Raw genomic sequence first — 22,577 nt, 5'->3', positions numbered from 1 at the left:
TAGAAGCATCTGCAAGGACCCTGGAGAAGAATCACCCCAGAAAATATCCTCATGTATGGACATTTCACAATAGCTGCATAGATTAGTTGCAGAGACCTGTAAAAGCCCCTTCCACTTTTATGGGCAGAAAAACATAATTATTCCAACACCTTGGGAAGGTTGAAACCTAAGTCTTTCTGGAAGGTGACTTCAGAAATGTTGCTCCCATCACCGGAATCTAAAAGTAAATTAAGTCCTCAAATTAATATGTTATACACAAGTAATTAGGTCCTCAAAGGAGAGAATGTTAAGATAGTCATAGTGTGCTATCCATTAGAACAGGACAGAAGTGTTAAGAGTTGTTTTCCATTCATAACAAGTGTTTGTATAAACACACTTTCTGTCCTGCTCATGTTCCCTATTCCTTGAGACAGTAAGCACAGGAGTAAGGTTAATGCTTTCACGTAGCTATGCTGATCTCCCCTGACCGAAGGTTGATGTACAGCATATAGACAAAGTGTCCACACAGACTCCTGCTCCTGGTCATTTTTGTACATACCACTGCAGATCAGAAACTACAATGTTGGTCTACAGTTATATAGGTAAAACAGACATTTACCCTCGAGTCACACCCATCAGCAGGCATCTGGCACTAGGGGCTCTCCTAGGCCCCTTTGCCTTCAACATCCCTTATAAAACAGATGACAATTCCAATGTCAGCTACCCACATCTGCATTACTTCAAGGCTTTCTCTGTCCCAAAGTGACACATTTCTTCAGTTTACAATTCCCTTGGTTTTGTTCCCATGCTAAAGCTTTTGTGAGTACATTTCAAGATGTCCCTATCTAAATACAGTATTACCAGCTATAATTCACAGCTGTCCACAACTGAACCAACCTCTTTACCATGTATATGCTCCCTAGCATGCCTAGATGATTCTTATCACTTGTCAGTTCAGCCACACAATCCTAAAGATACAAACCTGAGCCCCGAAGCAAGAACTGAGAAGCAAGATTTTACTTCTGTGAGAGGCAGCTGGTCCCAGTTCCCACATCCCACTCATCCAGCAACCCCTGCTTTGGTCCCATCTCCTGAACCTGGCAGCAGCCTAGGTCCTGCTGAGCTGGGAGATAATTCTTCCTTTCACTTCAAGTACTGCCTTGTGCAATCTTTGGCGTTTGCTGGATTGTGAGCAAATATTAATTCTATTAATATTTACACATTTCATAACTCAGAAATCAGCACCTGCTATAAGTTACTGATTGTCAATTTCTAATCCATTCTCTGCGCACCCCTGGTTTCAGCAGCAACACAGCACATCATGCTGAACAGTACCAGCAGCTCACAGCTAATACAGCAAGAGATGCTGAGGTGTGTTTAACTTTCTTAGCAAAGAACTTTCTCAGCAAAGAACTTTCTCAAGTTCTTGAAGTGTAAAACAGTACTCTCTGCTGCAAATGCCAAGGCAGTTCTAGAGGACTCCTTTAAGAGCATTCAGTTTATGGATAATTCAGATTTTAGAATCCAAAGCTATGAGGAGGCCTGAAACAAGAGCTTTTCTTTTGTGTCCTGGTGCTTTGCAACATGATCCAAGTGCTGTAAGTGGAGATGATTAGGAATTTTGCTTCAAAAGTGCACTTCTGACCTGAAATAAAATGCTAGAGTAGAGATACCCTATGTCACCTGTCTGCCCACTTAAGCTTAGCTCCACTCAGTGAAGCTTAACTATGCCAGTTTGCCTAGTGCCCCAGGACATACTATTTCACCTATGTTAAACATTAGGGGATGCATGCTTATACTTGAAAATCATCCGTTCTCTTCATTGGGTTTCACTCACACTAACTAGTGTACAGGTATTTTGAGTAGGTCATAGATCAGCAGTCTTATCTGTGAACATGAACTTGAGCTGCTAATCTAAGTTAAAATCCCATTTATTCTGTCTTCACTATAAAGAACACAAATGGTTTGTAGTGGCCACTTACCCTAAACCTTCCAGAACATCTCTGAAGCAACTGCTATTATTATTATTCACAAGTAAAAAAGGCAAAGCCAGAATTACAGCGCCAGATCTTTTGACAATGAAAGCCTGTCCCCATCAACAGGTCACAGCTGTTGCCACGAGTGGTTGCTGTACCTTGAAATTCTTTTTGTTTTTTTCAAAACAAAAAATTGTTCTGCAGCTTCTGGTCATAATGACTGATCTTGAGGAAACAAATTATATCCTCTACATGTTTTTAGGGACATATCAGGTATGGAGTTTTAATACCTTCAGATCTCAAGTATATGCTCAAGACCATGGGTTGGGTTCATCTCTAGTACTATGAAAGCAATAGCACCACTACGTTTTGATGATTTGCTGTTCTCAGAGCAATCAAATCAATTTCAGTCCAGCTTAGTCCACTGCAGTAGAGGGACTTCTACTACTTGATTTCTTTACTGGATTTCAGCTCAAATTTTATGCTCTCAGGTTTCATTTTTCCATTTAAAAAAAGTCATGAATATTCCTGAGTGTTTACAAAACAGAATAAAATTTGGTTTTATATAGCACTTCTTGTACCTGGGCTACATGCTCTCCTTCTCCAAATAAATTATTCTGATTCTCACAGTCTGCTGATGGAAGAACAGCCATTATGCATCTGAGAATGCCTGGAAATCAGCCTATGTGTGAAATAATGTGAAAGCAGCTTTCTTCCGTTTTTTGCTTTCATTTTTTAAATGAATCAAGAGTCTTCAAAGAAGAACAGGCAGAAAAGTCAGGATGCAAATGAAGATGCTCTATGTTACAAAGAAAAAAATTTTTTTTTCTTAAAAGCTTGTGCTTTATTTAAATAAAATGAAATGAAGGAGGTAGTTCAGAATGAAATTATGAATAAAGCTCATAACAGTGTAGTTCAAAATGCTAAAAGTGGAAACAAACACACTTGCCATAAACACGGGAAACTCCAGCTAGCCAGATCCTCAGCCAATCATACATGCTATAGGAAATATATTCTAATTATGCTAAAATGAGATGCTAGCCTAGACTTACAGTAAGAAACACCTTTTATGATTGTCTCTATTGCTTGTGCAGGTAATATTTGCACATAATCTCACACACAATTAACCAATTTACACATGTTAAACAGAACTACATTGAAATCGGTTTCCTGGGGAAATCTGAGATTTACAGCAGGGCAAAGCTGAGCATGCATATTTGCACTTGCACACTTAAGCAGCTGCCTTATTGTCGTGGTTTAACCCCAGCCAGCAACTAAGCACCACGCAGCTGCTCACTTACTCCCTCCACATCCAGTGGGATGGGGGAGAAAATCAGGAAAAGAAGTAAAACTCCTGGTTTAAGATAAGAACAGTTTAATAGAACAGAAAAGAAGAAACTAAGAATGATAATGATAACACTAATAAAATGACAACAGTAGTAATAAAAGGATTGAAATGTACAAATGATGCGCAGGGCAATTGCTCACCACCCGCCGACCGACACCCAGCCAGTCCCCGAGCGGCGAATCCCTGCCCCCCACTTCCCAGTTCCTAAACTAGATGGGACGTCACATGGTATGGAATACACTGTTGGCCAGTTTGGGTCAGGTGCCCTGGCTGGGCATGAGAAGCTGAAAAATCCTTGACTATAGTCTAAACACTACTGAGCAACAACTGAAAACATCAGTGTTATCAACATTCTTCACATACTGAACTCAAAACATAGCACTGTACCAGCTACTAGGAAGACAGTTAACTCTATCCCAGCTGAAACCAGGACACTTATAAAACCTGGCATTAGAACAGAGTAATGTAAATCCTTTCTGGGTAAAGTCAAAGTCATATTTGGACTCGCACAAACAATAACAGTACTGATGTCCCATTCACAAAAGCTGTCCTACAGTGCTTATAACCCTAGGTCTCTCGTATTTCATTCTCATGGCTTTGCTCAGCACTTCCTGATAGATGGAGCCCAGCGCAATAGCTGGTTGTCTGTCTGGACATGTTCCTTTGCTTTCCATCCATGTCCTCTTTGAGTCTGTATGAACCGACACTGAAATGTATTCCATCTTCAGAGCTAGGACAGGACTGTGCCTACATCATTTGTATAGCTGCTTCCATGTCTACCAACTATCTTGTGCAGTACAGAAGGACAGCAGCTGGGCAGCTGGGGTTACAGCAGGAATAGCATTCAACATGGAGAAAATTTGGTGAGAATAAGCATAGAAAAAGAGAGTGATGGTAACAAATGTTTCTCCTAGTGCATGTTTTCATTCTTAACTAAACCTCATGCATTTAAAAAACTTTGCATATTGGTGAGCCAGGACAAATCACATTAATGGTAATTCTATGAACAGTCTGCCATTAGAACCAAAGCTGCTATCAGATTAAATGCCCTCTAAGGAGTATGACCTGTGTGCTCAGATTGTGCATGTAAATCATGCCTAAGACCCTGGCTCGTGTTTTGAACCGTTCTCATTCCTCTGTGTTCCAGGAGTAGAAATGAGCATGTTTTTCTGATTAATGTTGATCATCCGCGTGCCGTGTCTTCTTGTCAGTTTTCTGCTTCCACAAAAGACACCCTGAATCCCAAGTCAACAGGCTAAATATCTTTCCTGGTCTGTTTTACAGGCCAAACAGAGCACATGTTTTTTAGTTCCCATCTATGCTTTCAAAGTTGCTTGCCTGCGAGAATTAGGATGGGTAACCTGCACTCCAGCTGAATTTGTTGCTGTGAGCTACTGCCGAAGTATCTGTCTTGGAGGAAAAACAGATTTAAAAGTATCATAAAGTACAGCTTTTGCTTTCCCAGAGGCTGTATCTTAGTAGTGGGTAAAATGTCACTCATTTAGTGGTGAGTGACATTTTAAAAGCCTTTTCCTTCCCATATATTATTAGTTCAAGTTGTTAAGGAAAAAAAAAGCCTAATTTCAGGACACAGTGTTTAAGTCATTCAGACCACCCTTAGCCTGTCAGACCCTGAGGTCCTGTATCTCCAGTGAAGAGGGGAACTATGAAATCTCAGCTAAGAATCCAAAATATGAGACTGAGTTCCTACTTACTTTTTTCCATTGACTTTAATGGGTTCAGTGTCCTAGCAGCAATAAATGTATGATGGTCTGAATTACTTATTACTTTCCTGAATTCAGACAACAAAGCATGTGGTCTGAATATAGCTCGTAGTCCCTGTCCTGTGATTTTAGCACCAAGCACCTGTGGGAAATTATGCCATTTTTGTTCATACTGAGGAGTACGTTATTTTGGGAATAGCCCACCTGATTAGAGCAAAGGGATTAGAACACAACCCCATAATGTAGGTCTATATTAGGTAGCAATAAGTATAAATACAACTTTATTTGTCCTCAGATCTTTATATCATAAAAAGTGTTATTTAATTCATTTTTTAATCTATGGCAAATCTTCATTTAAAACTAAAGGCAATTACCCTTAGGAAACACTGGTTTTGGACGTTGTTTTAACACACAAAGAAAACTCCGTAACCAGGCTTGTCAAGTTGCCTCGATATTACAGTACCAGAGGCTTTGTGGTCATTCTTACAAATGAGTTGTCCATCAGCCCTTGGCTAATAGTTCTGTATTTTGGGATTCATTTCACCGCTAACTTCAGTTTAACTATTTCATCACATTAATTATAACTGCAGCAGAGCCTAAAGCCACAATCAGGTTCAGTTGTGTTATTCACTGTTCAGACACATATTGAAATCAAGGTCTTCTCGGTCCTAGTTAATGACAAAGTGTGCCAGATGCTGGAGGCAGATAGGGCAGGCTGGAGAAAGGAGGATAGGGTAATCAAAGTTGGAGCATATCCAGCTAACTTTTGCCTCAGCTGCAGAAAGCAATTCACAGCTCATGTTTCTACTACCTGCAGACCTTATCCATAAATAGGTCTTCCAAATAGGCTGGAACCAGGGACAATTAAACATTAGAAGTTGTGAGAAAACAAAAGTGTTTTATTCCTGGAATTCTTATTCTGCATCTTGCATTTTTGCTAGTTCTAAGGAAAGATTAAGTGCATGATAAACTTGAAGATTTAAATTCTCATTGGCATGCAATAAGAATTTGCAAGCAAGCAAGCAAAAGAAGTTACATTTTGACATGCCAGAGCTCCTGTCACGACAGCTTACTACATGGGCACCTATGACTTCAACCTGATTCATGCAGTGATGAATGATGTTTGCATGTTCACAGCCTCTGGCGTAACTGAAAAAACTATGGGTGGCTGGGGTGTGGATCTCATTGCCATAATATCTGAACGCCACCTCCAGATAAGGTGGACCCCAGAAGGCATAGTCAGCTGGGGGGGCGGGGAGGGAAACTGCCAGCAGGAAGAATTATGGGGAGAAGCTACACATTTCCACTATTGGCTCAGACAATTTCATAACAAACCACAAAAATCTTTTCCTGAATCAAGGGAGTAAAATCAAACCAAGGCAATTGAATTATCAAGAACTTCTTGTGGGAGAAAGGGTCAAAACACTACACATGCAGCTGAAAGCTCTTACACCTGCCTGCTACAGAGACAACAGGAATGCACCGTTTCATAAAACCTATGAAGCACAGGTACATAATTTGGATCATGCCATTCTCACTAAGAAAATCAAGTGGTCAAGCTTCTCTCTTGCCTGCTTTAACACAGCAATGCTGTCAGACAAATCCTGCACTAGCTCTTCCATCCAACAACGATGGTTCATGAGGGCAAACTTGAAAGAGGTCTCTTCCACTGACTTGTGAACTCACTGTGAGAAATGCTAGCTAATGACTAAAAATATACAGGTAGAAATGCCTTTTTTTGCAGCTACATATGTCTCTTGCTTCTACGGTCACTTCTAAATTAGAGCATTTCTTTGCAAGGATAGAATGAGGCAGTATAGACAATTGGACTGTTAGTGTGGCACAGAAATGTGATTGACTGCTATTGAATTACTACAGTTGAAGAGTGGTTATGCATTCTTGTAGATCTTTCCAGTTGTAAGATAAAACACTTTAGCTTTAAATATGTCAGCATGTATTCCTGGCTCAGCTGCACCCTATCCTACTGTGCAATTCTGGATGGCTATTAAGCTATCTGTGCTTCAGTTTCCCCACCAACAAAATGTAGAAGTACTTCCTGACCAGAGATGGAAAGAGCTACTCAAGGGCTAAATGTTATTAAGATGCACAGAGTAAAGTATGCCAACACCACAGAAAGTGCTGGCATACTGCACTTTGTGTATGTGCGGAAGAAAGATGTTCTCTGTAGCAAAGACCTTGCAAAGTAAGTAGGTGATTCAAGGTTGGGGTAAATAGGAATATTCTGTTTAAATTTATCTCTTGAAATCTATATTGTTCTCATCTGTTAAAGAACGTCCACTGAGCAATGACAATTACAATGCAAATTCAATGTGTAGACTGATGTACAATTCAGAGAAATAGCTCCATATCCAAATTTTATCATGTGCTGTTATGTGATTGAACCTTTGTGGGATTCTTGCCCCATCTTTTGTCTGTTCCTGCATATAGGAACAGCCTTTCTAACAGCCATAGACACTACAGAGCTCAAGACGCATACAGACTGCAGTCAGCTGTGTATGAAATATAAATTAATCACATAGTGAGTCAATTTGTGTTACAACTGAGGTATTCATTGCACAGCAAGCAATACAGTTCAGTTAATGGGCATATGCTTTTGTCTTGATAAGAAGCTAAGGAGTTCATCATGGTGCACAAAAAGACTTTCTGATTTCATAGCACTGCAGAGAGATTCACTACACATAAGGGAGTATCTTTTCAGCTTGGCAGAACAGGACCTGGGTGTCCTGGTGGACACCAAGCTGAACAGAAGCCAGCAACGTCCCCTTGCCGCAATGAAGGCTAATGGTATCCTGGGCGGCATTAGGCAAAGCGTCGCCAGCAGGTCGAGGGAGGGGATCCTTCCCCTCTACTTGGCACTGGTGAGGCCACACCTGGAGTGCTGTCCCCAGTGCTGGACTCCTCAGTACGAGAGAGACATGGAAACCTTGGAAAGAGTCCAACAAAGGGCCACAAAGATGATGAAGGGACTGGAACATCTCTCCTGTGAGGAAAGGCTGAGGCAGCTGGGACTGTTCAGCCTGGAGAAGAGAAGGCTCAGGGTGGGGGGAGATCTCATCAATGGATATAAATACCTGAAGGGAGGGTACAAAGAAGATGGAGCCAGGCTCTTCTCAGTGGTGCCCAGTGACAGGACCAGAGGCAGTGGGCACAAACTGAAACACAGGAGGTTCCCTCAAACATCAGGAAACACTTTTTCACTCTGAGGGTGACCAAGCACTGGCACAGGTTGCCCCCGGAGGTTCTGGAGTCTCCATCCTTGGAGATATTCAAAAGCTGCCTGGACATGGTCCTGGGCAGCTGGCTCTAGGTGGCCCTGCCTGAGCAGGGGGGGTTGGACCAGATAGCTTCAGAGGTCCCTTCCAACCTCAACCAGTCTGCGATTCTGTGATCCTATTACAATTTGTAGGCTCTACATCCCAGCATACAGTTGAAATTTCAAGGAGATCATGATGTTTCTGACAGATTCCTTCTTTGATAACAGGACCATACTTTCAGATGAGACAAGATGTCAGAATGTGGCTCATTCAAATGACTTTTACTGGAATTATAAAGGTGGCAATGCAAAATTGCTCTATTCTAGACAGGTTTCAGATAGGCTATGCTTTTCACACTACTGTTAAAACTCGAGTGCTAGGGCATATAGAATGGTGAAACAGGTCCAGATTTATCTGAATTGTGCCACTACTTTTTGCTATGTGGAAAGTGTTATATTTAGGTCAGTTTGCAGTTAGAATTACTTCTTCAACAAGTGGGTCAAGGCCTTGTTTGGAGTATATCTTACAGCTTCAATATACACACACAAATCAATGAGTCTTGTAAGGAAGGAATCCTAAATTGTCTACAGATAGCTAGCTTAGAGCAGGATTTGCAACTGCTTCTCAATTGTCTGGGCCCAGAGTGCACCAATAGGCATTAATGGTTCCTGAACTCTAAGCTGAGCTCTGTGTTTCCCCCTTCCCCATGGGACTTGCTGCCATTCACAGTATGGCTGTGAACGGACTTAAAAGCTGATCCTGTCTTTTTGATGTTGGTGAACCTGTGGCTATGGAGAACCTTGGAAATGCTGGTTTAGAGTTTAAGTGCACCTCATCAATGAAGTCTGCAGAAACATGTCTACATTGCATCCTCAGGGTATTTCATTCCAGACTACCTGTGATCTTCCCAGGTAATAAATGATTTCCAATGTGGTGAAGAAGGAATAAAACATTTTAGCCTTTATGCTGACCAGTAATAAAAGCATTTTGTATCCTTATCTGGTCTGATTCAGGCTGGAGTTGCAGCTTATATGTAAAGATTTTCCCAGAGAAAATAAACTAAATGGATTTGAATGAATAGCCTGAAGGTACAGCAGTCTCAGATGTGTGACTCTAGTCAACTTAATGACATCTGATGTTGAACTGCATGAGTTTATGAAGCTCTTCATTTATCTGCCTGGCAGAGGCTTTTTTATACAGCTGGGGAATTGATTGTTGAAGTTGCCAACAGTGTTATACCAGAGATTTAAATGCTCATTAAAATCAGGGGTAGTTCAATAATTTACTACTTTCAATCAGGTTTAGATGAAATTCTCATTGTTTTTAATTTTGCCTGTGAGCCTGAGAAATCATGCTGATAATGGATTTTATTAATGAAGAATGCGACAGTCTCTACTGGAGGCTAAAGTGGTGACAAAAAGCTCTTTAGACAGAATAATGCCACAGCTTCTCTACATTCTTCTTCTGGAGAAGGAAAGGCCTCATCATTACATTGCATCTTCTCCCTTTGTGTTTGTCCCCTATAAAGGAGCCCTATTCCTCCATAAGTAAAGAATGCAGTATATATATATATATGTATAGATTAGAGACAGCCAACATGGTTCACCAAGCACAAATCATGCCTGACTAATCCAGTGGCCTACTACAATAGAGTGACTGCATCAGTGAAGAAGGGAAGAGCTATGGATGTCATCTACCTGGACTTCTGTAAGGTCTTTGATATGGTCCCCCACAACATTCTTGCTGTTAAATTGGAGAGATATGGGTTTGATGGATGGACTGGTAGATGGATAAAGAATTGGCTGGATGGCCACATCCAAAGACTTACAGTCAACGGCTTGATGTCCAAGAGGAAACTAATAACAAGTGGTGTTCCTCAGGGGTCCACAGTGGGACCAGTACTATTTAATATCTTCATCAGTGACACAGGTAGTGGGATTGAGTGCACCGTCAGCACGTTTGTGGATGACACCAAGCTGAGCGGTGCAATTGATCTCTAGAGGAAAGGCATGCCACCCAGCAGGACCTTGACAGGCTTGTGCAGTGGGCCAGTGTGAACCTCATGAGGTTCAACAAGGCCAAACGCAAGGTCCTGCACCTGGGTCGGGGCAACCCCCAGTGTCAATACAGACTGGAGGATGAATGGATTGAGAGCAGCCCTGTGGGATACCGGTGGATGAAAAATGGGACGTGAGCCAGCAATGTGCACTTGCAGCCCAGAAAGCCAATCATATCCTGGGCTGAATCAAAAGCAGCATGGCCAGCAGGTCAAGGGAGGTGATTCTCCCCCTCTACTCTGCTCTTGGTGACACCCCACCTGCAGTACTGTGTCCAGCTGTGGGGTCCCCAGTATGAGAAAGACATGGACCTGTTGGAGCAGGTCCAGAGGAGGGCCATGAAAATGATCCGAGGGCTGGAACACCTCTCCTGTGAGGAAAGGCTGAGAGAGTTGGGGTTGTTAAACCTGGAGAAGACTCTGGGGAGACCTTATTGCAGCCTTTCAGTACTTAAAGGGGACTTATAAGAAAGATAGGCACTTTTTACCAGGCCCTATAGTGACAGGATAAGGGGCAACAGTTTTAAACTGAAAGTGGGTAGATTTAGATTGGACATAAGGAAGAAATTTTTCACAATGAGAGTGGTGAGATACTGGAGCAGGTTTCCCAGAGAAATTCCCAGGATGCTCCATCATTGGAGGTGTCCAAGGTCAGGTTGGATAGGGCTTTGAGCAACCTGATCCAGTGAAAGATGTCCCTGCCCATGACAGGGGGTTGGACTAGATGAACTTTTAAAGCCCCTTCCAACCCAAAGCATTCTATATCATATCATGTTTTGCCAAAATATGGAAAATGTGGAGATAGGTGATCAGGTTAAAAAACTTCACAGTGAACTGAGAGAGAAGTTCAAAGCATCGTGGGTATACCTACATGGCATCACACATGAGCCAAGTATATTCACACAGCTCAGATATAGGCCAGTATAACCTGCTTCTTATGTACAGTTAATTGGATTACAGTTATTCTCTCATTGCCTTCAAATTAGAAACTTTTCTGATCTCTTTTTGTGGAGGTCTTCTGCTCTTACTGCCCTTTTACAGTGCCTTTCATGATACTGTACGTTTCTGAGACTCCCAAATAAATGACAGCTTTTTTCCCCCCAGAAGCTTTACACCAATTAAACAGCAGAACTCCCACTCGGAGGCGAGGATACATCCTGATATTGGAGGAACTGATGTTCACCTCTGAATTTACAGTCAGCTGTTTTGCATTTTAACCTATTCCATGACACAAACAGTAACAAAAACATTGTTAAGTGATACGTGTTCTCTCAGAAGTCTGGTGTAACTATCTTGTCCATAAGCAGAGCTAGATTTTCTCATTAAACGTTCTTATAAACAGTAAACGTGGTTCCTTGAAGCAATAAGACTTCTTTAAACAAAGCAAGGCACAAGCAGAGGTGAGGCAGGCACATTCCTACCACTATTGTCTTAAAGCAGCAATGCTGACAGCTGCAAAAGTAGCCAAACAAACCACGAGTAGAATTTCTAAATCATACTTTCTTGGGCTGACAGCTGTAACATCCCACTGTGGAAAAACTGCACCTGTGCAATTAGCAAGACTACTGATAATCAAACGAAGGAAGAAAACAGCACATGGCCTTCAACTGTGTCAAGTGGGTGCAGGCTCAGAATACAAGAGGCTAAAAATAAGTCATTACTCAAGCTCTTCTGTGTTAGATGTTTTCAGGTCAGCTCAGATAAGACTGGATTCCTGCATTTTTTGCTAATGAATAACTGATCAGAAAAAGCACAGACCCAACATCTGGAGATCAACTGTGAACACTTCAGAATTCAGTCAGGACTTTTAGTTCAGGACCACTTCTAATACAAAGGCATTAGTGTTACAACCAAGAAATATGCAGCCAGGTTCTCTTAGCAATCTAGGCCAGACTTTCAGGTAATCTGGCAATATATTGAAAATAATATCTGGCAAAACTAACTTTACTGGCAAACCAACCCCTTTAATCCTTGCTCTTGAATGCATTTCTTTTCCACAGGTGTGAACGGATAAAAGTTAATCAGATTCTTTTCATGGGACGTGGTTATATTCCCTTAGCACTATGTTAGCAATTTTTTGGCAGACTAAACCTTAGTTTTTAGCAATGGGGGCTAACTTTGCTGTGGGTTTATTGCTATGTTCTTTCCCATTTTCATTTGTTACCAATTTGCATGCTGCCTTCTTCCTTCTCAATAACCAGAGCTCTAGAAATTCTGTGGAAGGATTGATTTAATTTGTTGTCTGACATTTTAATATCACCCTTAGACTATGGTACAGAGAATTAAAAAAAAAAAATCTGTCAAATAAAGCATACAAATTGATGATTAGAAACAAGGCAGAAACCTCCATGCATTTGGCCAAACATGAAACTGGAATAAAAAGAGAGAAAGGAACCTGATATCTGCTTCCAACAATAGTCTGCATCCTCACAAAGCCATGGAGTCACTTGCCCTTAAAAAGACCAGACTACAAAGAGGGCATAACACAGCAGCATGGGAAAAGTAAATTCCATCTCTGTCAGCCAGTCTACCTGTTCCCCTTAAGTGGTGATGTTGAGGCTGCTCTTGCAAGGGTTTCTGTGCAAATTCAGACCCAAACTAAGCGAACATCCTGCAAGCAAGGAAAACTTGCACAGTTGGAGAGAAGAGGGCCTCTGCAGACTTCCTACCGTGTGAAGTGATCATATTAAGTTCTCAGTTCAGGTCTATGAACGTTGTCCATGAAGAATCCACCTTATGAATCCCAGGTGTCTCCAGATGAGAACTGAATCAGACCTTCATGCTTGAGGAAATATCTTAGATCTGACATTGCTGGCTTTAATCAGCAATTGGCAAGTTCATCTGCAAATGAAACTATGTTGGCTCATTGCTCATCTCATGAACTTTGAAACATCCTCAGACATACTAAATTATGTGTTTAATATGTTCAAATTGTTAATATGCTCTTATATGTTCATATGGCACAAAAATTCTTGCTTTAGAAGAAGTAGATCAGCACGGCTATCTAGCCTGGGTACGGTGTGCCAGTCTAACTATTCTGCCCTGGTTCCTGACTTGTTTTGTTCAAATCTAACCCAGAAACTTTTGAACAGTGCTCCATTGCTGTTTGTTTGGGTTTTTTTGTTGTTTTTTTTTCCCCCATTAGATTGCACATAAAGAAATATTTGATGCTTGAATTTAATCTGAAAACAACCTGTGATTGAAAAAAAATTAAAAAAATCTAATCCCATTCAGAACACCAGTCAATATGCTTAATGAAAAAGTATAAGCTGGTTTTCTCAGGAAGATGAGAATATTACTGATCTGCTGGTTTAATCTTTAAATAGATATAGTGGACTGTTAAAGAACCTTTTTAGAGGTATCAGTCTGAAAGAACCAATTCGGTCATCCTTGTGAACTCTGCTGAGATTCAGGAAATACAGAAGGGCACTGAAAGCAGGAAAAAGCAATAATTTGCTGTGAAGAACAAAACAGAGTCTATTATTATATCTCTCTTGGCATGAGGTGCATTTCTAGAAAAGCTCATTGCAGTTTCCAGTTATATAGATACCTCTTATCCCATACATGTAAATAATTCAGAGAAATATTGGCTCAAACCTCTTTGGAGGCTCAGCACTGAAAATTACATCTGTTGATATCTGAAAGCACAATAAAAATAAAATAGGAGTGGAAGGGTGGAGCTATCATAGGTAGCCATATATCAGAAACAGGTTTATTTATTTATATTTAGGTAATGGAAAAATACCCTTTCAGCTTGAGTGGATGTGATGCATACAGACGTTAGGAGGTTACTGTTGTCTACCTGTTTGCTACCTTTCCCCAAAAGTTACTGCCTCTCCAGCAGAGCTGCTTTGTAGTCATCTGTGCACTCTTCTCCCACATCAGCACAAAGCCAACAAGTAATTCAGCTATTTTCATTGGTACTGAAAGTCTAACCCTTACTCTACAATCACATCCCTGTGAAATTCTAATGGGCCTATCACTTGTGAACCAAGTATTAATCCTTAGCTTTCATGTATGGTTACATGTTTGGGAAGTATTTTTAAATTATAGACTGTAAATTATTGCAAAGTGCCTTAGTATTCCCAAAACTATGCTAAATATATTTATTTTGGTAGAACTTTTTAAGTGGTATGTTGTGCCAAGTGCTCAATGATTAAATATTAAATACACATTCACACATCTCAGGTTGAGCCTGTATGAATGGAGGTGCAATTTGACTCTGTTCTGCCAAATAGGAGTTGCATTACAGCTTAACATTCAAGATTGCTAAATCCCTTTGCTTGGTAACAAGAACCATGTGACACTGCACATAATCATTAAGAATGTAGCATGGTTGGATGTCCTTTTAACAGTAATTTGAGGAACATGTTTTAAATGGTAGGGTGTGGCTAAATTCACATTTAACTGCCATTTTAATTATTTTGCGTTTTATTAATTGCTCACAGATTGATTCAAATTTAATTATTACTATTTGGATGAACCTAATTAGTTTTTAATGCCTGCTTAATGGTCTTGCCTGATGATTTTGACCTGCTGGCCATTCTGCATGCTCCTGTTTCAACTGAATTAGAATCAGGCCTTTCTTATAAAGTGAATAATTTGTGAGAATAACCTTTGCATGGTTTCATTTTCACATTGTAGATCTGCGTGTCCCCTTATCAGCCTGCTCAGTTACTATGTTTTTACAGCCAGGAAGCTATTCAAGGTGCAAGTATGGCCACCCTTTGATGCTCGTGCTGTCTATTTGCCTTAGTTTTCTCCTTCACTGAGGAATTACTGTGATGCCCACTGAAACCAGGATCAAGGTTGACCTATCTGGTGATTCTCTCTCCTTCACAGCTCAAGAGGAGGTTGATAAAAGCAAGTCCTCAAGGAGTAAAACCAGGCTCCATATGGTCCTTTTCAGCTTGTTGAAGTACAGGCAGGCCAGTCACTTGGCCTGCAATGATCAGAGCAGAGGGAAAGGTAGAGAATTACTCTTATCTGGTGGAAGCAGCAAACAGGGAAATGTCAGGTATCTGTTTACATGTTCCTGGTAAAGCACTCAGATGAGAGACTGGAAGGTAGGCTGTGGAGTCATTGTTTGTAAAAGCAGTAAATCCTGCTGGGTACTGTTTTGCTTTGCAACATCTAAGTTTCCTATGTAAGTCTGTCTTGTTGCTGCTGAAACTCCAGAGAACCCAAATTGTCAGGCAATCAGGAGGAAATTATGGCCATGGGGAAAGCAAAACCAACTAGCACAAGGATCCTTCCTGGGCTGATTAATGACTTGTAGCAATTACTCACTTCATACAAATGCTCACAGGATATTAGAAGTGAGTATTTTCTAGTTCTACCAGATTTCAGATAAGCAACTGCTATATTCTACAGGCAGGAAATTAACCCTTAAGCTTGAGTTGAAAGTAAACTATATATTTGAATAAAACATGTTACTCTTATTTTGCTGCAACAGAGTAGTACAGGCAAAGGGACTTTGCTGGATGATGCTGGACAAATAGCAGCATCATTAACAGGTATAATTTTGTTTCAATTAACTTATGGGTCTGATCCTGACCTTAGACTGGGCAGAACCAGCACTTCCTGCATAAGTCCTTATGCAGGACTGCTAAATGAGGCTCTGCGTGCCTCCAAACAGGGTCTGATTTGACTACTGAACTATTTTGTATCAATGTGGCACCAGTGTCTCTCCTGATGCTCTAGAGTGAGTGTGACAAGGAGAGGAATCAGCCCAAGAAACACTGGTGAAAGATATTAAACCTAACTTCTAACACTGGTTATTCCCAGTATTTACTTCTAAAAGAGAAAAATGCAGCTAACTCAGTATACATGCTACGCAGCCTCTGCCAGCAACTGTCAGACAGACGCTTCATGTTTCTGCATTTTCAAGCTTTTCTTGCACTTTTTGTCTCCATTTGAACACTTCTGAGACACCTAAAGGAGTGCCTTGAGTGACTTAAGTCTGAGAATCAGATACAAACCAGAAGCTGATAATTTCCTTGCAATGTCAGTACAGTCAGGTCTTACAGCTGACACTGAGGGATTCCGTGGTGTTTTCTGAGCTGTTCTTTCATCACTGCTAAATTTTCTTACTCTAGATTTCAGTTTTTCTGCAACTTCAATCAAAAGTTTAGTTTTATTTAATCTGATTCCTCAAAACAAAACATTTCTCACTATGTTGCTCTTTCCCTGAACAACGAAATGCTTCCAGAGCTCTAACAGAAAATTGAAATTGGAATCTGACTACTGTGATCATTTAGGTAGCTTATTGATAGATGGCTGGCTAGTGTTGTCTTCTGCAGCCAGAGTTCGACTTCAGAGCTGGAATGTAAGGAGAGAGGAGGCAAAAAGGAAGCAGGAGGCAGTATACAGAGAAAGGCAGAGAAAGGGGGGAGTCATGGTTGGGAGGAGCTATGATGGTACTCAAAAAAGCACAGCTGTATCTTGTGATGTTCAATTTGGGATCAAGCATTTCATTTCTAATACAGCCCAAAAGGTAATTACTCAAATTCTCTTTTATTGCAGCTCTCACAATCTCACATTATTTTACTGCTCTTTCTGATATTGACTGATACCAGACCCACAGGAGCAGCTGAAACATTTGGATCAATGCCAACTCAGACCTGTTACAACCTATGGCTTGTCTTGCTTAGAAGAGATTTAAAAAAAACAAAACAAAACAAAAAAAACCCAGAACAGCTCCCCAAGAATGAAAAGCACATCTGGATGGAGAATTTTCAGCATCATCTGGATGCTGAAAATTTAATAATACAGGGACAATATTAATTTATACCAGCTAAAGATGATATAATGGATATGGGTCCCATTTGCTTCACTGGGCTCTGAATAGCATAGCAGCACTGGCAAGTACAATTCTCTGAAAAGTACCTCATTAGCTCTGTCAGCCTGCCTCAGCTGCTACAGACCAAATCCTGGAAAGAAATGCCACTGAACAGAGGAGTTGCTGTTGTCTACCAGATAGAAAATTTACCCCAGGCTGGACCAGAAACAAATAATAAACTATTTCGTATTCAGAAGCAAAAAAAAACCCCAAACCCTAGACTTCTAGCCTCATGCTATTTAATCTTTATCTTAATTTTTTAAAAAATTAAGTAAATTCATCGATGATATAACTCCATTGAAATTATTGCCTGAACCCCAGCCCTAGTTCAGTCTTGAACCTGAAATCAAGGGAGTATGGACAGGGAGAAATTTCATTCTGCTGGGCTATCAAACATTGCTGGTGCCAATTTAAAATAGAGGATTTACCAACTGCTGTAGCATCCACTGAACATGCTTAAATGAGATTTCTTTGTGAGGAAACTTTTTCCAGAGTCTTCTAAGATTTACAAAACTGTTCTTTTTTAGCATCACTACAAAAAACTTTTGAGACTAGACATTAACTTTAGATTTTTTTTTTTGCCCCATATTGCAACAAAAATAATAGGCAGTCACTTCATGAGTCATTTGTTTATCTCAGTGCCTTTGAAGCATGGATGTGATCGTGAACATTAACATGTTTTCTGAAGCAGAAAAACATTAAATAACCAAAGACCTTTAGCAACCTCTAGCGATATCAAGTAAGATGATACAATATCGCTCATATAACTTGATCTTTTCACTTGGGTTTCCAGTAGATAGCACCTAAATTCTGCTAAAATCACAGACTTATTCTAGATCTGTACTACTTCAAGGGCTGAAGTTGGTTCACATGCTATAGTAGGGCTCTGCTTTCATTCTCACACCCAGAAAGAGGGGACAGCTGTCAGACATACCTGGCACCTAGAGGCTGCCACTGTTACATGTATTATCAGACCTTCAAAAGACAAAAGTGCCCAAGATAATGACTACTTCAGCAAACCTGGCTACTTCATTTGTGTCTAAATGGGAAAGATAAACCTTTGAAAATTTCACCACATACCTGTCAATTCATGGTCATTAATTTGTTTGTACTTCTTTATGTTGTCAATTTGCCAGGCAGTTGAGAACTCTAAACATCAGAACTTAGTGGTAACAAAACTGTTGTAGTCCTGCAGACAACTAAATTATTATACTAGGAAGGTCCAAACAATAACACCATGTAATCAGGATTCTGAAGCAGAAGTCCAAATAAGCCATGATTTATTGTGTAATCAGATACTGCTTTACTTTGAGGTCCCCAAACTCTCTACTACTACACATCACTGACCTTGTAATTAAGTGGTCTGCCGCTACCAGAACGTAAAAGGACTTAATAACCTTGCAATTTTAGTCTGCTATAGAATGAGTACATTGCACCTGGCTTGACTGGCAAAACTGGCTGCTTTATACAAGCCAGGAAAAGGATTTGCTAACTCAGAGCCAGTGATATAGAGAATGAACTGCTAATTGCTTAATGATTGTCTCTCTGTAACTTTACATACCAAAGACTGGGGCTCGTCAAGGATTAAGCCTGTCAGAGACTGGTATTTGGGAGTGATGAGCAAGAAGGAACCATGAACAATCACAAAACTTAATTAAATGTTTGATAAATTTACGATCTTGTCGAGAAGGCTCAAGTAGAGGCCTTGCTTGAATAGATAGGGCCAGAAAAGATAAGAACGCCTGCCTTTGTTCTTGTCCTTGTAGATAATTTAGCTTAAACTAACCATATGGTTTTTACACCACTAATGAGAACTTAGATAATAAGAGCACTAACGAGCACTGATGTATTAAAACATGTAAAAGACCATACTGTGCAGAATCACCTGAGAAGGGTCAAATAGCGGACAAGTGAGGAAGACTATGGAAGACCACCAGAGGACTCCTGAAGACCACCAGAGACCTTCAATGCGCCTGCATAAAGGACATTTGCATATGCTAATAGTTTCCCGGAAAACTAATGAATATGTATAACATTTCTCAGAAATCTAGTGAAAATGTATGTAGAACATGTATTTAACCTGCACAATTAGACCTGACGGTGTGCACGATAGGTGGAGCGATCCCCCGTGCATCCAGCGCTGCCAATAAAGAATACCTACTTAATAGTTAATCAAACCATTGAGTCAATTTCTCTGAATCACAGTTTTACCAATAGTTCTGTAGATACAGTCCTCTGTATCTACTGCTGTACTGGGTCTGGCTGGGATGGAGTTAACACAAGTACTAAGCAGTCTGCTATGTCCAAGTGCTCAGAAGGTGGCAACCGCAAGACTCTCCTCTCTTGACTTGATGTCATTTTACATATATGCTGTATGAAACTCCCTATGTAAGACCAAGTTAAATTCTACTCTCTGGGGTAACAGCAGTTGACAGGTTCTAGCCCCCAATAAGATGGATGTTCAGTTTTGCTTCTGGAAGGCAAAATCCACATTGTCTGTCATCAACACAGGGTGTCTAGCAGTTTAAGTGGAGAATTCAACTTTTTCTTGAGACTCCTGCACACAATATTTTTCTAAGTTAGGCACCTATCTCACACTACAGATATGAAACAGAAATGCAAAGTGTAAATGCCTTTAAGCAGCTCTCTGCAAGATCATCTCTGTTCTTAAATCTACACAAGGTCTTATACCAGTCTTTACCCAGGAGCCTTAGACAACCTTTTTACTATTGGTAAACCTGGACCCTGAACCTGGGGTGATGTGCTCATAGGCAGAATGATGAGGGATGTACAGAACTCTTTATTCTGCAGAATTCTGTAAACATCTCATGCTTAGCTAGATCAGAGTTACTCCTGTCTGTCAGAGAGGTGACAAAGGCATACATAAATAAGGCCAGGGCAGTGTGCTGGGTTGAAGTCTCCAAATTATTTTCACAGCACCATGTTAAAAAGCAGCTGAACCACCACCGATAGAAGCAAACTTCAGCTGGAAATGTGAAATACTTAATATAAACCAGTTCCGGCTCAACTATGTAATACTCAGACGTGGGTACCATTAATTTCGTACCAATTTAGCAGTGTTTTTCAGTTCTCCATTACAGGCTGTATTGACCAATGCCATGTACCTTCAAGTAAAGAAAACCACTACATGCTTTCTTTCTTCCCATGCAAATATGTTTTCACACAACTACTTTGCTCAGTACCTGGCCCCATACAGAACTGAAAGTGATTCTAATGAAGATGGAGTTACTGTTTTTCAATAAAAGCACAAGTAGTTGTAAAAGGTCAATAAGATTTACTCTGGTGTTGGCTTAGAGATCATTTGTTATTCAAATGACAAAGGTACTATGTTTACGAAGTACACTTAGTGATCAACGGTACTACCTGTTTATCAGGCAATCCTTGGCATTTCCATAATTTCTCCATGCAATAAGACTTGAGCTTCGCTTACTCAACACAAACAGCAGAGGCTCAGCAATAATCACAGATTATTGCTGAGATCTTCCAGAAAGTATTTTAAAAACACTCTGTCAGTTTCTTGTTCTTGATGAGCCATTTCAAATGTCAAATGTTGGGTCACATTTTTGAATAATAGCTACAAAAACGTAATGTTATGAAAGTTTTAAATCTGCATCTTCCATGATGGCCTCTGAATCAGAGTAATAGAAATGCAGGTCTAAAAAGGACTTCTAAGAATATTTTTTTACTTTTTCTAGTTGCTTTACTTTTTTATAGTTTCTAGATCTATAAGCATTTTCTAGCTGACCTATAGATCATCACAGAGCAAATTTAACAAAAGGATTGCTTTTATTAATGACTTTTTACTCATCCCTTTGAATTCATTCTAAACCCTGCATTGTCTCATACCACAAATTGAAAATCACTGACGCATTACAGCTATCTCTACATTCACGAATATGAAGACAATCACCAGCCATTCCAGGAGTGCATTCTCGAATTCCGTAACACCATTTAGGTGCCAATGTAGAACATTTCAAATCTGATAGCAGCTATAGACAAGGAAAGAAAGAAATCTGGAGGAGAAAACTGTTTATTAAAGTAATCAGTGGTTTGTAGAAAGAATCCTGTGAAATTGCTCATTTAACAGGATGTTACATTGTTGTTTATGGGCCAAGAAAAGTGTTGGTATCACAGTCACACCAAAGCTTCACTGGTGTCCAATCAAACACAACTTTTCTATTTACCATTTTCTTGACTTAAATTTGTGCACCAGGCCCACGGGGCTTGGTGAATTCTACTTGCTTCTTAAAAAAAACCCCAACTATTAACAACACTTTTGATTTCTCTTGTCATGATCCAAGACCTTCAAAGCATGTCACAAGCATCAAAAGTCACTGTATTGTATCACTATCACTTACTTGTGGACAAGGAACACAAAACTCAAGGTATTTAAGGGTCTACCTAATTTCAGTTACCATCTATGAAAAGTCTGACTCTGATTCTAACTACAGTTGGATTTCTGCCTTAATGCACCACTAAGAGTCACAGAGCAATTCAATGGGAGAGACAGAAATAGAATACAGCTGTCCCAATTCTCAGACTCCATTCTAACCAAATGACCATGTGGGCTCCCAGCTTGGTGCTTATAAAAATACAACAGCTGCTGTAGGTTGCATCTGCAAACCATTCTCTGACTGCTTTTAAATGTATCTTTGTTCATATTCAGGCTCAGCTGAAAAGGCCTGGGGGGAAAGGCAGTGACAGAAGACTTGAGAAGCATATAGACTTTGTGCCTCACAGTATTCTCAGCAGAAGCAGGTATCAAATGACTCAAGGAACTTTTACTCCAGTGCTACATGTTCATTCACTCACCTTCCCTTGGGATGCAGAGAGTGTGCCAGCTGGGCAGATGTGAAGAGGAAGCCACAAGAAGATCACAGAAGCCATTTCTAAAAGCCAATATTAGTCCTGGTTTCAGCATATACCTCACCAGTCATGTACATGCCTTTATTGTCCCATAAAGAATGACGTCCAATATTTGGCCTATAGAACAGCTTTAGTTATAATGGCAGCTGAATACCCACTGATTCTCACTTCATGTTATTTGCTTGTAAACAAACCCATTAAGCACCAGTGGAGAAGTCTATTGTTATTACAATGACTATGAAAGTTATAAAGATGCAAATTACATAAAGATCCTTGTCATTATGTAGCTAGTAGTACAATATGAAAATCATCTTACTTGAACAAGTGGTTGTGGGATCTTCTTCCTCTCACCCCAAGTCTCTGTTGTGCATCAAGCTTCATGTAAATGACTATGAATGATGGGCAGGGGAACAGTTCTAAACTGAGTACTCTGTGAACTTCCCTCATATTAAACAGGCAATTCACTCAGTCCTCTAAAGAATGGACTTGCT

At 40.3% G+C, this 22,577-nt stretch overlaps 1 protein-coding gene across 3 annotated transcripts in view; it reads right to left on the bottom strand.

The window, feature by feature from the left end:
* The window catches only part of TMCC1 (transmembrane and coiled-coil domain family 1), a 202,940-nt gene that overhangs the window by 154,191 nt on the left and 26,172 nt on the right, over window positions 1-22,577 (bottom strand). The window lies entirely within an intron of this gene.

The sequence above is a fragment of the Haliaeetus albicilla genome, chromosome 24 (genome assembly GCF_947461875.1).
Source record: "Haliaeetus albicilla chromosome 24, bHalAlb1.1, whole genome shotgun sequence".
Lineage (NCBI taxonomy): Eukaryota > Metazoa > Chordata > Aves > Accipitriformes > Accipitridae > Haliaeetus > Haliaeetus albicilla.
This window is presented reverse-complemented; position numbering and strand designations above follow the sequence as displayed.